This window comes from Nelumbo lutea, chromosome 1 (assembly GCF_056320005.1).
Source record: "Nelumbo lutea isolate HS-2025 chromosome 1, American lotus-T2T, whole genome shotgun sequence".
NCBI classification, from domain to species: Eukaryota; Viridiplantae; Streptophyta; class Magnoliopsida; order Proteales; family Nelumbonaceae; genus Nelumbo; species Nelumbo lutea.
The window spans coordinates 214,510,297-214,523,661 of NC_142684.1; the positions used below are offsets into that span (position 1 = coordinate 214,510,297).

Sequence of the window (13,365 nt, forward strand, 5' to 3'; positions counted from 1 at the left end):
GTTCTATACACACGAGAGTGGCTGTAGTGCCCATTTAAAAACAGGATCAGATAAATACTTCATAGATTTACTTGACAAATAAAAAAGATAAATACTTAATACAGATTTTTATCCACGAAGATAAAACAATGCAGTGTGAGATACACACAGTGATAGCACGTTGTCATCTTGGTGCCACGAGGTCATCTTCATCTGCCGCTGAGAGACGAGGGGGTGACCGAAAAATTTAAAGAGGGTACTAGGAAGTTGAAAAGTTGATCTCCAGTAATGCCCAAATTAAGTCTGGGTTTGGCAGGCTAGGCTCCTTAACTTGACTCACCTCAATCTTTCCAACTCAAGCCTGACTTCTCTTGATCTCTCCACATTATTCACCAGAAGCACATCTTTGAAACTTCAGATGCAAGAAAAATCTTTGCTAGTTGGAAAATCTTATGCGGGAATTTCCCAGTCAACCCACAAGAATTGAGATGTAAAGAAGAAAAAAAGAAAAACAAGGTTTTCTAGAAGAAAACAAAGGAATCTAACCAGATCTCCGCCCAATCTGTAAAATCAGATGCGAAGTACCAAAACAAGAAAGAAAATGAAAAAACATATTAGAAAAATGAAATCCCCTCTTACATCAGACCTAGAATGCTTAAGAAAGCAATAGGTGAAAAGAAAGATCTTGAGTCTCCATTGGAGGGCTATCAAAAATGGAGGAAAAAATGGACCCAAGTTACACCAAGGAATCAAAAACTGGTGATTTGAATGAATCTCTATTAATTCTCTCTCTATCTGGGGAGTTGTCCATTGTCAGAAATGTTCAAGGTAAATTAGATAATTTTTTAAACAGTAAGTAGATTTGTGTCCATTTGTTGAAGTAGTTTAAGTATTTAACCCTTAATTTTAAATGAGAAAATAGAAGTTAAAACAAAGATAAATCCATTGCAAAAGTGAACGAAAGATTATCGATTTGTACTAATTCAAATGAAATTGCATAGTGTAAATAATGGCTTGGCTACCTAGTGACATGCCGGCAGTTTGAAATATATGTACCCATTGGCAGGTGCAATGACTCCGGATCTACTGCCTACTGCCTACGAGAACTCTGCTCATGCCTACACACAATACACTATCTCCCCTTGAGATATTCTCTCGATGTGACGGTAATAAACATGGCCAGAGTTATTGTAAGCAGGAGATCTGGACTTCACATGCATGCAGTAGTACCACAACCAAATCGAAAAAACTACTTTCTTGTCCAATTTTACCAAAATTGCCTCATTGGCAGCCGATAATCAGAGAACAAACAAGGATCAGTAAAAAGTAAAACAAAAGCCACAAATACTGTTAGACAGTTTTTTGTATGCCCTTAGCTTCAATCTGATTTGATATACTTTTGTTATTTAGTGGAAATAAATAAAGTGCATGTTTGATTCATGTTGTTTGGTTTAATTCTGTGTAAAACCCTAAAACTGGACATTTATAAGGATTCATGTTAGTTTTAAATGTTCACAGCCGTTGGATAAGTCTGGGGAGATTTATCCTGCCAAGGCTGATGCTGGTGTGCCACCAAGTGTTGGGATGGCCTGTCTCAGCCATTAGGGTAAGACCCGAGGCACATGCAGTATGGGATTACTTGAATCCTTGAACCGGACCAGATTTCCAGTCTTGCCCTGGACCTTGGAGATAGATGGGCAAAACTGGAAAGTTACACCTGACCCCTAAACCCGATTATGACACTTCACGAGGTGTTGATCAGGCTGCCTTTGATATGCCATTCAGTGAGATCCTTAGAGGGATCAAAACCGGGGTATGTTGGGGCAGTTTGAGAATTCATCTGAGTGGGTGATCATAGTGACAGAATCAGCCACTTTGTCGGACAAAGGGTAATGATCGGGAATGCACTCTCTCTGATGGAAACCAAACTGCCGGCAGTTGATTTCAATCATTGGAATTTTGTTTTACAAAATTAATATACATACATATATATATATGTATATATATATATATACGGTTTCGAATTGTTTGCAAATGGTTTTAATTCCCGGGATCCATATGAGAGGAGAGTGTGGCACTGTTCCTTGCAACCGAGGGAGAGGTCCTCTCTTGTCAGGCAGTGCTTGATCATTAAGGGCTGAGAGGTTAAGTGTAAGACCATTGAGGATAATACCTGATGGGCTAATCTTGCACCTGCCCTCAGTCCCTGGGTTTTTATAAGATGGCTTGGCCCAGGGACCACTTAATGTAAGTGTTGGGCCCATAGGGTCCATATGATAGACTCAAGGGGTTCATTGAGTTTTTCAGTGAATTCGGTTGGGCCTTGTATTAAAGGCTGGACCGAACCCATGTGGCTGGTGTGTAGATCAATGCTTGGGTCCCACGTCATACAAAGAAGCCCATCTAGGCAGTAAATTGGAAAGTAATTAGACACTGAACACTTAATGGGCCAGAAGCCCATTTCGAGGTGGGCTGATATGATCACCCATCCTTGGGGCGAATCTGAGATTAATGTTAGTAAAAGGATTTGACCTTTAGCCTTATCCACTCTTGGAGACCAAATTCAAATTAGATTTGAATCCGGTAACCTCCTGATAAGATCAGGAGTAAGCTAACTTTATCTGCAAATAGGATTAAGATTATCCTCTATCCAAATACTGATTTGGATTGGGATAACTCCTAATTAGGAGGATTCTTAATCAAGAAGAAAGGAGGAGAAACCCTAACAAAGAAAAAGAAATATCAGATTTCGAACCACCTTGAAGAGATATAAGATATCTCCTGCGAATTGAAAAATGATCTCATTTTCATACTCCAGAAAAAGAAAAAGGCAATTCAGCCTTTTTACCTTTAGAATTCTCCTCCTGCCGCCGCCATCTATTTTTGCAAGATTAGATCTTTGCAGAAAAGAAAATCAAGAAATCTGTTCTTGACATTAGTCTTGCAACAAAGACTAAAAGGATTCAGTGTTTAGTGTTTCCAGAGAATTCTTGTGAAGGATCCAGTGTGTAAGACACACCCTGCTGGTTCTGTTCCATCCACAATTGTGTCATTTTCAGCAGGAACGGATCTTGAAGCATTCTTTGGGTGTGAACACTAACTTTGGAAGATACTGCTTCTCCAGATCAGGTATATTCCTCCTATTTATCTTTTGATACAGATCTAGTTTGATTATGGTTCAAGTAAGATCCTTGAATATTGTATTCTAAATTTAAGAAATATGATTCCCAGTTGAAAGAAGATAGAAAACTTTTAAAATTCGCCCACCCATTCCGTAACCTTTATGGCGTCCATTAAATGAATCCTACCATTCTTTCAAATACAACAATCTCCCACTAAAACAAGAAATGACCAAATTTACCAAGCCAAAAATACTTTATTAAAGAAATAATAGTATCAGTTGGATTCCATTTCTTTCTATTGGAGCATAAAAGTATTATTGTTATACTTACCCTTGGAAATCAAGGGTATATACAGATGTATCAGAATTAGGCTTAAAGTAACTTTGAATTTTTGTACGTCTGCTTTCTGTTATTTTTTCAGCACAGAGCTATGATACGGCAGGTTGGTGAAATAAGGTTGCTGAAACCTCCTTCCTGTATTTTATGACTTGTGGTTCAATACCATGTTTTATGAAAATAACGCTATCGTCCAAACTTTATGAAATCATTACATCTGTACACCCCATCCATTATCTCAAGTTGATAGAAACAGAAAATTTGCTGAATTACCCAACCTTGTTCTTATGAACAGTAACTTAGCTTCCAATTTTGCCCTTCCTATTATGTGGTGCTCATTAACAATGTCTAAAGTTTAAATCCATTTATTCTGGAGGGAAACCACCTGTCATTTTGATTTTGATAATGTCATTTATCTCTAGGAAGACTGATCAATTCAATCCGAATTTTGAATTACTGTATTTTCTTTACAAAAGTTAATACAAAATAAGAGTTAAATTACAGAAAGTATATTGTTCAGGAAAGTGCTCAAGGGTTTGAACTTTTTAGTAAGACATTTTAATACCCTGAACTTTTAGAAATATACACTTAAGTTTAATTCTGTTAAAACTAACATTACAACGAGGGAAAAATCCAAGCCATTAATAACTTTTTAGTGAGACATTAGTTTTTTCTTAAAACTAACATTATAATCATAATCCAAGCCATTAATAACAAGCCAATTGAAAATTAATGGGACTCTAGAGAATGAATACACAAAAATTCTAATTCACATGATTCTCTTTACTAAACCATTTTTGTTGGTATTCAGTGCCAAGCACTATTAATAACTTCTCCCTGCCCCCTCGACCCTTTTTTTCCCACAAGTGCTGTTAGCGGAATTTAATACAAGGGCAAGTGAAAAAGGGGTATATACGATAATACGAACAACCATTCAAGGAGGATATGGATGACATTTAAAAGCATTAAAATGTCAAAAGTTCATTGGATGACATTTAAGTAATGGAAAGGTTGTAAATAAAACAATGTCAAAAGTTCTTTGGACAATAATAGAATAGGATTAAAAGACTTAAACCTCCCTTAATGTTCTTCCTAAATAATCATAACTCCCTTGTAATTTCTGAAATAACTAACCTCCCATGTGAAACCCTGGATTTAATAATTAACCCTTTAAAAAATCATAATCAATCCTGAATTTGATAAATAAACCCCTTGATATTCGAAGGCTTTTGATGGCCTGAAAATCATCAAGGCAACTGATTCCATTTCATACTAATTCCTTTGATAAAAACCATTCACTTGATCAGCAAGCCACTGACATTTCAGTTGAACCATTAACCCAGCCATTTTTTAACCATTTTTATTTATTTTTTATTTTCAAATTGCAATGGACCATCCATTCGGATGGTCAAACCACTAACCCAAAGCAGTCCCGGTTCCCTGTCAGTTTTTTTGAACATTGGTCTCAAATCCAAAACAGTCAGAGCTGACATGAGCAACCAATAAACAAAATTGTAAATGTTCAATAAAGAGTTCCAAATTTGAATGATCTTTATTTCCCACATTTGTAAGCATTCAGCAATAATTAACGAGGATTCAATTCTTTTAGTGAGAAAAAATATAGATATGATATCCGTATTACTAATCAGGGAACAACATGAATACACATACACAAAGCGTTTTTAATACATCCCAGATAAACTAATAAATAAATAATAAAATTAGAATATAGGCTATATTGACACGCACCAACACCGACATATTGGTATCAGGCGTATCAATGTTTTGATTCCTGGAACAAAGAAACAACAATCCAACAGGAACACAACACTAGAAATATCATAGGCATTAACTTATAAGAAAAAAATCCAAATTTTCACTGTACAATCCAACAGGCAGATTCAAATTAAAGATCATCAATCAGATTAGGAAGGAATCAAGATAAGTTCATTCCGAATATCGAATGCAATAAATAAATTAATCTAAAAATATCAAAACATTATTTTTTATATTAAAAAAATACCATTGATATTACGCATCGTTGATTGAAAAGAACTGAAAATGAATACTAGGAAACTTTATCATGTGACCCTTACTTAAAGATAAAACATTTAAGCCCACCTCATTAAAAGACTCGAAATGTTCATATAAGAATATAAAATCTTATAATTAAATCAGCTATTATCAGATCAAAAATGGGTAGATCCACTCAATTCATGTATAGTTATAGACTGTTGAAATTAGATGAGATTTGAATTCATATTTAAACTAACAGATACATCTTATTACATAGTCAAATCCAAAACTCAACACAAAAAAGCGATCAAAATAAAATAGAATAGGCCAAGAAAAACTAAAGAGTGGCAGAATTATAAACAAACTAATCATAGTTGAACCAACGCATTCTCCTCTTTAACAGCAACACATGGATAAGCAGATAAGTTTGTCTTGGTTGGGGCTCAGAGAGTTGCTTACTGTGCTCAAGGAAGAGTATTCAAACTCTTCTCATACAAGAGGTGTCAGAAGTAGCACTGTTCATCTTTGCCCCCCACCATTGACAATAGAGGTTAATGATTAGATGGGCACAACGAGAGAGACTATAAACAAGTTCCGATATATCACAAAATACAAAGCATATAAGGCATTGAAGATTTTTATTGAGTTGATCTGTTGACAGAATGAGAAGGAAGCGGTAAAGCGAATTCAGGTTTTAAACCAAAAATTTCTCCTTTGCAAATAGGTATCTCAAGAGAATTTTTCAAATGTTAATACTCAAAGAAAATAGAAGATTAACCAAGACCGTATAAAGAATCATTTGCAAATAGTGACTAAGATGAATATCCACTGCTCAAACAAATTCCAGTTTGACCGAGCTGAGGTTCCCATTTTTCCACCCTTAAATTGAGCATAAGATGTAATCGACCAGTGTTTTAGGAAATTTCTTAAATCAAACAAAAAAAAAACCTTTGGGCATTTGTATTGGAAATGAGAAGAAAAACCCAACTAAAGGAACATTATAAGACAGAGCACCAAACCAGGAAACTAAGATTGAACGAAGAAAAAACATAATAAAGAAAGAAGAAATATGGTTTTTGACATAATACAAAGATTCACCTTTCTCTAATCGAGATGGTGAACTCTGACCGTTGCTGGGGGAGGGATCTCTGTGAGAAGAAGAAGAAGAAGAAGAAGAAAAAGAAGAAGAAAGTGAACTAGTTGGATCTAAACTACGATCGCAGCCATCACAGAAGTGATAAATGTACTTAGGCTTACTAGACCAGCTTCAGCGTAGGGCTTATACGATAACCCAACTCAGCAAGTCTGAAGAGCAAAAGAATCGATATGCGAGCAGAATAACACCTCCCCTGCCATGTTCATTCGCAAAAGGGCTGCCTGAATGTCTGCTCGATGCAAAAATTTCCTTCTTTCGGAAACAAAAATCGACATCAACAATCAACAAAGCAACATCGCAAAGAAATAAGAAAGATTAGAACTAGAGTAGAACGGAGAGGGAGAGGAAGTCTGGGTCGACTCCTCTGTTGAGAAGTTTTTTACGAGGCTGAAGGATGGAGAAGGCGTGTTTATAACTAGGATTTTGGGTTTTGGCCTTAGGGTTTTGAGGCGCGACGTAGGGTTTCAAGTTTTCCGCTTCGTGTTGAAGCGGTAGGATTAATGGATTATGTGTCAACTGATCGGATCTAATGGCTGTAATCATGTCTGGGCGGGCCCGGTATCGAATAAATAAATAAATGTGCAGATGCAGACTGCAGAAATCAGAATCATTAGGGCCGACCCGATTAATCGAGACCATTGGCTCTGATGCAATAGACCCAATTACAATTGACAGCTCTCCTGTAAAACGGGCATTGCTGGGCCGACCCGAGTCCATGCGGGCCCCTATCATGTCATGCCATCCCACGGGCTGGGCTGGATCATGGGTCAAGCCTTTGGGTCAGGCCGAGCCGTGGATTAGATCAGGCTGGCTTGGTCCCGAAACTCCAAGCCCAGTATAGTTTGCATGGTCGTGCTATGTCATGTCAGGCCACGGACAACACAGCCTGATTTATCCCTCTACTAGTAATCCATGATTTATAGGGGTGCAAGTCGAATGGGTTGAATTGGGCTTAAGATAAGCCCAGGTCTGACCCTATTCAATCCAACTGGGTTCTGTGTTTAGGTTTCTTGGCACAGGGAACATTACTCGCTCCACCAGGGAATGTACCCTTTTATCGGAACTATGTTCCAAGATGAACTTTTCATCACATTAAGTACTTAAATGGAGGTAATGAGGTCCAGCTCTCATTGGATAAATACACATGTAATAACTAAAACTAAATTCATAATAACTTTTCTCCATCCCTTCAAGAACTTCCAATTTCTCTTCATCTTGAACTACATGTAAAGGCTCTCTCAACCAATTTCATACAAATTAAACCTTCCATGATTATTGGTGTCAATGAACTACGAAATTGTTCAACTACCAGTTTCAAATGCAACAATAAACACAGGAATACCCAAAATGTCCCGAGCCATATAAGAAAGTATGCCTATTTTAAACTTTTGTTTTCCACCAAGACAAAAGATCAAAATTTGCATGACCTTCTTCTAATGCTTCCTCCAGATAGTGATCACACACATCTCATCATTCTTCAAAACTTTATGAAATTCTAACTTAAACATTTCAATTGGATCATCATTCAACTCTTCAATTTTTTCCTTGCTATCTTGAGGTGACTTTTCTACTAGCATTTCAAGATTTGCACAAACATCCTTCTATTATTGAAAAAGGTGGTCCATAATATTTTTTATTTTTGTCAACTCACTATTAACCATGTTTTCATCATTATAGACATTAGACTACCAAAACTACACATATCTTATTTCATAAAGAGTGTATAGAATAGCAGCAACAATCAACAAAACATTGATCTTATTAACATTACCCCAGCATTTGTCAAACTTTTGTTTCATTCTTACAATTATAAAATAGAAGATCATCATGTTTTGATCATTTCTTCAAACGATGTTCAATTCCAATCATCTCATGAATATACAAATTGGCTATCACATAATTTGATCCTTACAACAGTTTTGTAGCCTTATAGAAAGGCTCTAAAAACTTGCATAAAATCTTTGTTCATGCCCAATCAAACTCAGTGAGGGAACCATCCTTAAGTTCAATCGAAAATTCATATCCTTCTCTTCTAAGCACTCAAAATCTCTTTGAAACTCCAATAAAATTTCTAGCATGAAATATGTGGAATTCCATCGGGTGTCAACATCGAAACACACTGATTTTTTTACTTGTTGTCCTCTATTCATTAATACACAACGTAACGAGATGGGGAACTCCTAAATATTTGATGCTATTACAAATATGACTAATTGAGTCCCCATAGGGTTGTCAACGGGTCGTGTTTGGACCAAAACCAATCCAACATGAGATGTTATGGGCCCAAACCTAGAACCGAACCCGATAGGTTTGTAATTTTTGGACCTAGTATAGAACCAATCAGTTCTTAAGGCAATCACATCTGATCCAATAGACCCGATTATAATAAATAAAAAATAAATATTTTATGTTTAATATATATATATATAATTTATTTAATATATTAGACATTATACATACATATACATATATATATATATATATATATATATATATATATATATATATATATGTATGTATGTATATATGTATACATACATATATATACATATACATATACATATACATATTATACATTATACTTATATACATACATACATATATGTATAATGTATATGTATATATGTATATATACATATACATATTATACATTATACATAAATACATACATATACACACACACACACACACACACACACATATATATATATATAGGGTCCACCAAGTTGGACCTAACCCATTAACATCCCTATGTCCCCAACTTCTTCCATCCCATCTTTAACAATAAGATTTACGATGTGAGCACAATATCACAAATGAAAATACTCACCATCAAACAACAAGCCACTTTTCTTGGTTACTTTTTTTACTTGTTATTCTCTATTCATTAATACACAACTTAACGAGATGGGGAACTCCTAAATATTTGATGCTATTACAAATATGACTAATTGAGTCCCCATAGGGTTGTCAACGGGCAGTGTTTGGACCAAAACCAATCCAACATGAGATGTTATGGGCCCAAACCTAGAACCGAACCTGATTGGACCTGGTATAGAACCAATTAGTTCTTAAGGCAATCACATCTGACCCAATAGACCCGATTATAATAAATAAAAAATAAATATTTATGTTTAATATATATATATAATTTATTTAATATATTAGACATTATACATATACACATATATATATGTATGTATATATATATATATATACATATACATATACATTATACATATATACATACATATATATACATATACATATACATATTATACATTATACTTATATACATGCATACATATATGTATAATGTATATATATGTATATATATATATACACACATATATGTATGTATGTATGTATATATGTATACATACATATACATATTATACATTATACATAAATACATATTCACACACACACACACACACACACACACAATATATATATATATAGAGGGTCCACCAAGTTGGACCTAACCCATTAACATCCCTATGTCCCCAACTTCTTCCATCCCATCTTTAACAATAAGATTTAAGATGTGAATACAATATCACAAATGAAAATACTCACCACCAAACAACAACCACTTTTCTTGGTTACTTTTTTCTTAAGAACCCAAGCAACCACGTCATTTGCACTTACTTACATTGCCAATAGTTATTTGCATAAATTATATAAACCCCATGATAACAAGCAAGATTCAATAGCATCTCCAATTGCATCACCAATATGTGGAGATGGAAGTACAAGGAAATTAATTATTTTCTTTTGCAAATTCCAATCACCATCAATATAAGGTGCAATAAGACACATATATCCTAGATTTTGAACATATGTACATATATCAGTGGTGATGGACACTCTTTTCAACTTTGCAAACATTATACTCAAAATTTTCCTCTCATTCATGTATAGCTCCATGCAATCTTTTGTTATTGTGGTGTGTGAAACAAACTGAAATATAGGCTGAATAGCCCTAATAAAACGTCTAAAGCCCTCATGTTCCACAAAATTAAATGGAAACTTTTCTAGAATAATCATTTTTGTCAATTCTTGCCTATCATAATCTTGATCAAATTCCAAATAGCATGATCAGTAGTTACATCAAGCCCAAACGAAATAACTGATTGTTTGGAATCATTTTCACTTAAAGTTGTGTTTGGTTGCAGTGCAAATTCATTTGCATTGATGCAAAACTATGATAGTGCAACTGATTTGGCTGCAAGTTTTGATTTATTTTTGTTTCAAATTTTACCTTACTTTGCTTGGTTGCATTAAAAATGAAGTAAAATAAGACCTAAACCAGAATAAAGTAAAATTCAAAACAAAATTAAGTCAAAATTTGCATTTTTTTTCGTTTGCACACCCATATATTTGTACTAGTGCAAATAAAATTGCATTGCAACCAAACAAAACAAAAAGGACACTTCTACAATTTACAAGTGGGGTTTCAGGATGCTAGTTCCATTAGCACTAGCACACCCAAGCTTCTTGCCATAATAATTGCAATTAGCACGCTTAAAGTCCTCCAGGTCGGGGGATTTTTTTTAAATGATCCCAAACAAAAGATACACTCTTACATTTTCGATTAGAAGCTACCTTTGAAGTTGTGGCAATAGTTGTATTACTAGTTGTTTGATGCTGATCATTTGTTTTGCTATGCTTAAGTTGAAGACTTCAATCAATCCCCAATATTCAGTCCTACAAGAAACAATTGGAACATAAATTAAGATATATACAACATAAAACATAAATTTTGTTTTAAATCTGAAATAAGATGTACATCTTATTTACTATTTGGATGACAGAATCAGACAAAAAACATAACCACCCTTCATGACAAAATCGGACCAAAATTGGGATGTGCTAACTTGTTAAAAATTAATGAGAAATGTTCAACTTTGTGAAGTCCCATCCAATCTTAATCAGAAATTAACGAACATAAAAAATGATAATAATATAGTAATTTACTATCAATCATATCAAATTCACTTACTAAATTGAATTGCATGACTTAATTGGAAATGGAATTTTTTTGTGTTTCAAATTTTTAAGCCAAATGGAATTCATGGCTTTTTTGTCATTGAAAAACCAATTTCTTGATTAAAAAAAAAAACACTATATTTCAATGAAATGTGAAAGTTTAGCTAAGGCAGGGGTGTTTTGGAGCGATTTGTATAGCAATAGAATCAACGTCATGCCATGTTTTTGTTTTGGGCTTTTTGTTTAACTTTCTTAAAAAAGGCAAAACAAAGTGAATTTCTGTTGTGAGCAAAAGTGTGTTAGGAAGTTTTGGAAGGAATTGGCAGGTTCTTTCATACTCAAACTCCTAGAGAAATTACATTCAAAATAGATGATCTTAGTTTTCAGTTGTTGAGTTACATAAGGTGCAAAGAGTGTCTCCTTCTTTCTCCTTGATCCAAATAGCTTGTTTTGATTTAACTACATCAAGAAGCAATTTAGTGTTTGAGGACTAGTTAATAGGGGAGTTTGAGGACTCACAAACCGGTATGCTAAAGTTACTATAGGTTGAGCAAACCATACAAGTCAAGTCCCTCTGCCAATCCATTTTAGATGTTTTCTTCGCTATAAACTCCCTATTTCTCCATTGTAAAAATCTTGTCGTAGCTTGGAACTTGAGCTAATGGAGTTCCTGTGAGTCAATGTTTCTATTAATAACAACTGACGATGTGATTCGGTCGATTTCATAGCCCAAAGCTAGAGAGAAATGCCACCTATTTTGCTACTGTAGTCGCTAGCCTCATGCAGGTACGACAGAGGAAAAATGAATCTCTCATGGACTACCTAGCAAGATTCAACGAAGAGGCACTATAGTTCAGAAACCTGAACCAATCCGTGGCTATCAACGCTATTCAACACGGCCTCTACCCATCCCCATTCAACTTCTCCATCTCCAAGAACCCTCCGCAAACCCTGGCTGTGCGGATAAGCCATGTGCAAAAGTATATCAACGCAGAAGAAGTGCATACACAATTGTAGGACGAGGAAGAGATGCCCAACAAGAAGAGGGGAGATACTGAGGAGCGGGAGTCAGAAAGATCAGACCATCCACCGACTTGAGCACTTCAACATCCAACAGATTCCTTAAGCCGAGAACATACGAGCCAATGCACTATCCAAGTTAGCTAGCTCTCCAAAAACCAACCTCGGCAAGACAACACGGTTGGACACACTAGCCCAGCCGAGCATTGCACCGACAACTCTCCTCATCCTCCCAGTATAGCATAGCCGGTCCTGGATGGACCCCATCGCACAATACCTCTGAGAATGTACACTTCTAGAAATTGAGCAGAAGCGAAGAGACTCTAGCATAGATCGGCTCGGTATTGCCTTATCCAAGGTCAGCTCTACCGCCGCTCACATACTCTCCCCTACCTGAAATGCCTCTCCCCATCCGAGGCAGACTATGTCCTCAGGGAGATCCACGAAGGTATCTACGAAGACCATCTTGGCGCACTTACCCCTGACATAAGGCACTTTGGCAAGGTTATTTCTAGCCAATGATGAAGCAAGATGCAGCCCAGTTAGTTCAGAAATGTGATAGTTGTCAACAACACTCCAATCTCCATCACCAACTTGTAGTCCCCTTTAAGCCGATCACCAGCCCATGGCCGTTCGCATAGTGGGGGATGGACATCCTCGGCCCCTTCCCACTGCGGTTACTCAGAAAAAGTTCCTCTTGGTGGCGGTGGATTACTTCACCAAATGGGTGGAAGTCGAAGCTCT

The 13,365-nt window shown here is 35.8% G+C and overlaps 2 non-coding genes across 2 annotated transcripts; both read right to left on the reverse strand.

The window, feature by feature from the left end:
• Nucleotides 1–5,893: 5,893 nt before the first annotated feature.
• Nucleotides 5,894–5,983, reverse strand: LOC148880903 (small nucleolar RNA snoR1). The gene has a single exon (XR_016105976.1). It is a non-coding gene; the product is annotated as a small nucleolar RNA snoR1 (small nucleolar RNA).
• Nucleotides 5,984–6,693: 710 nt separating this feature from the next.
• On the reverse strand, nucleotides 6,694–6,832 carry LOC148880904 (small nucleolar RNA snoR77). Its single transcript, XR_016106427.1, has one exon. It is a non-coding gene; the product is annotated as a small nucleolar RNA snoR77 (small nucleolar RNA).
• Nucleotides 6,833–13,365: the final 6,533 nt, after the last annotated feature.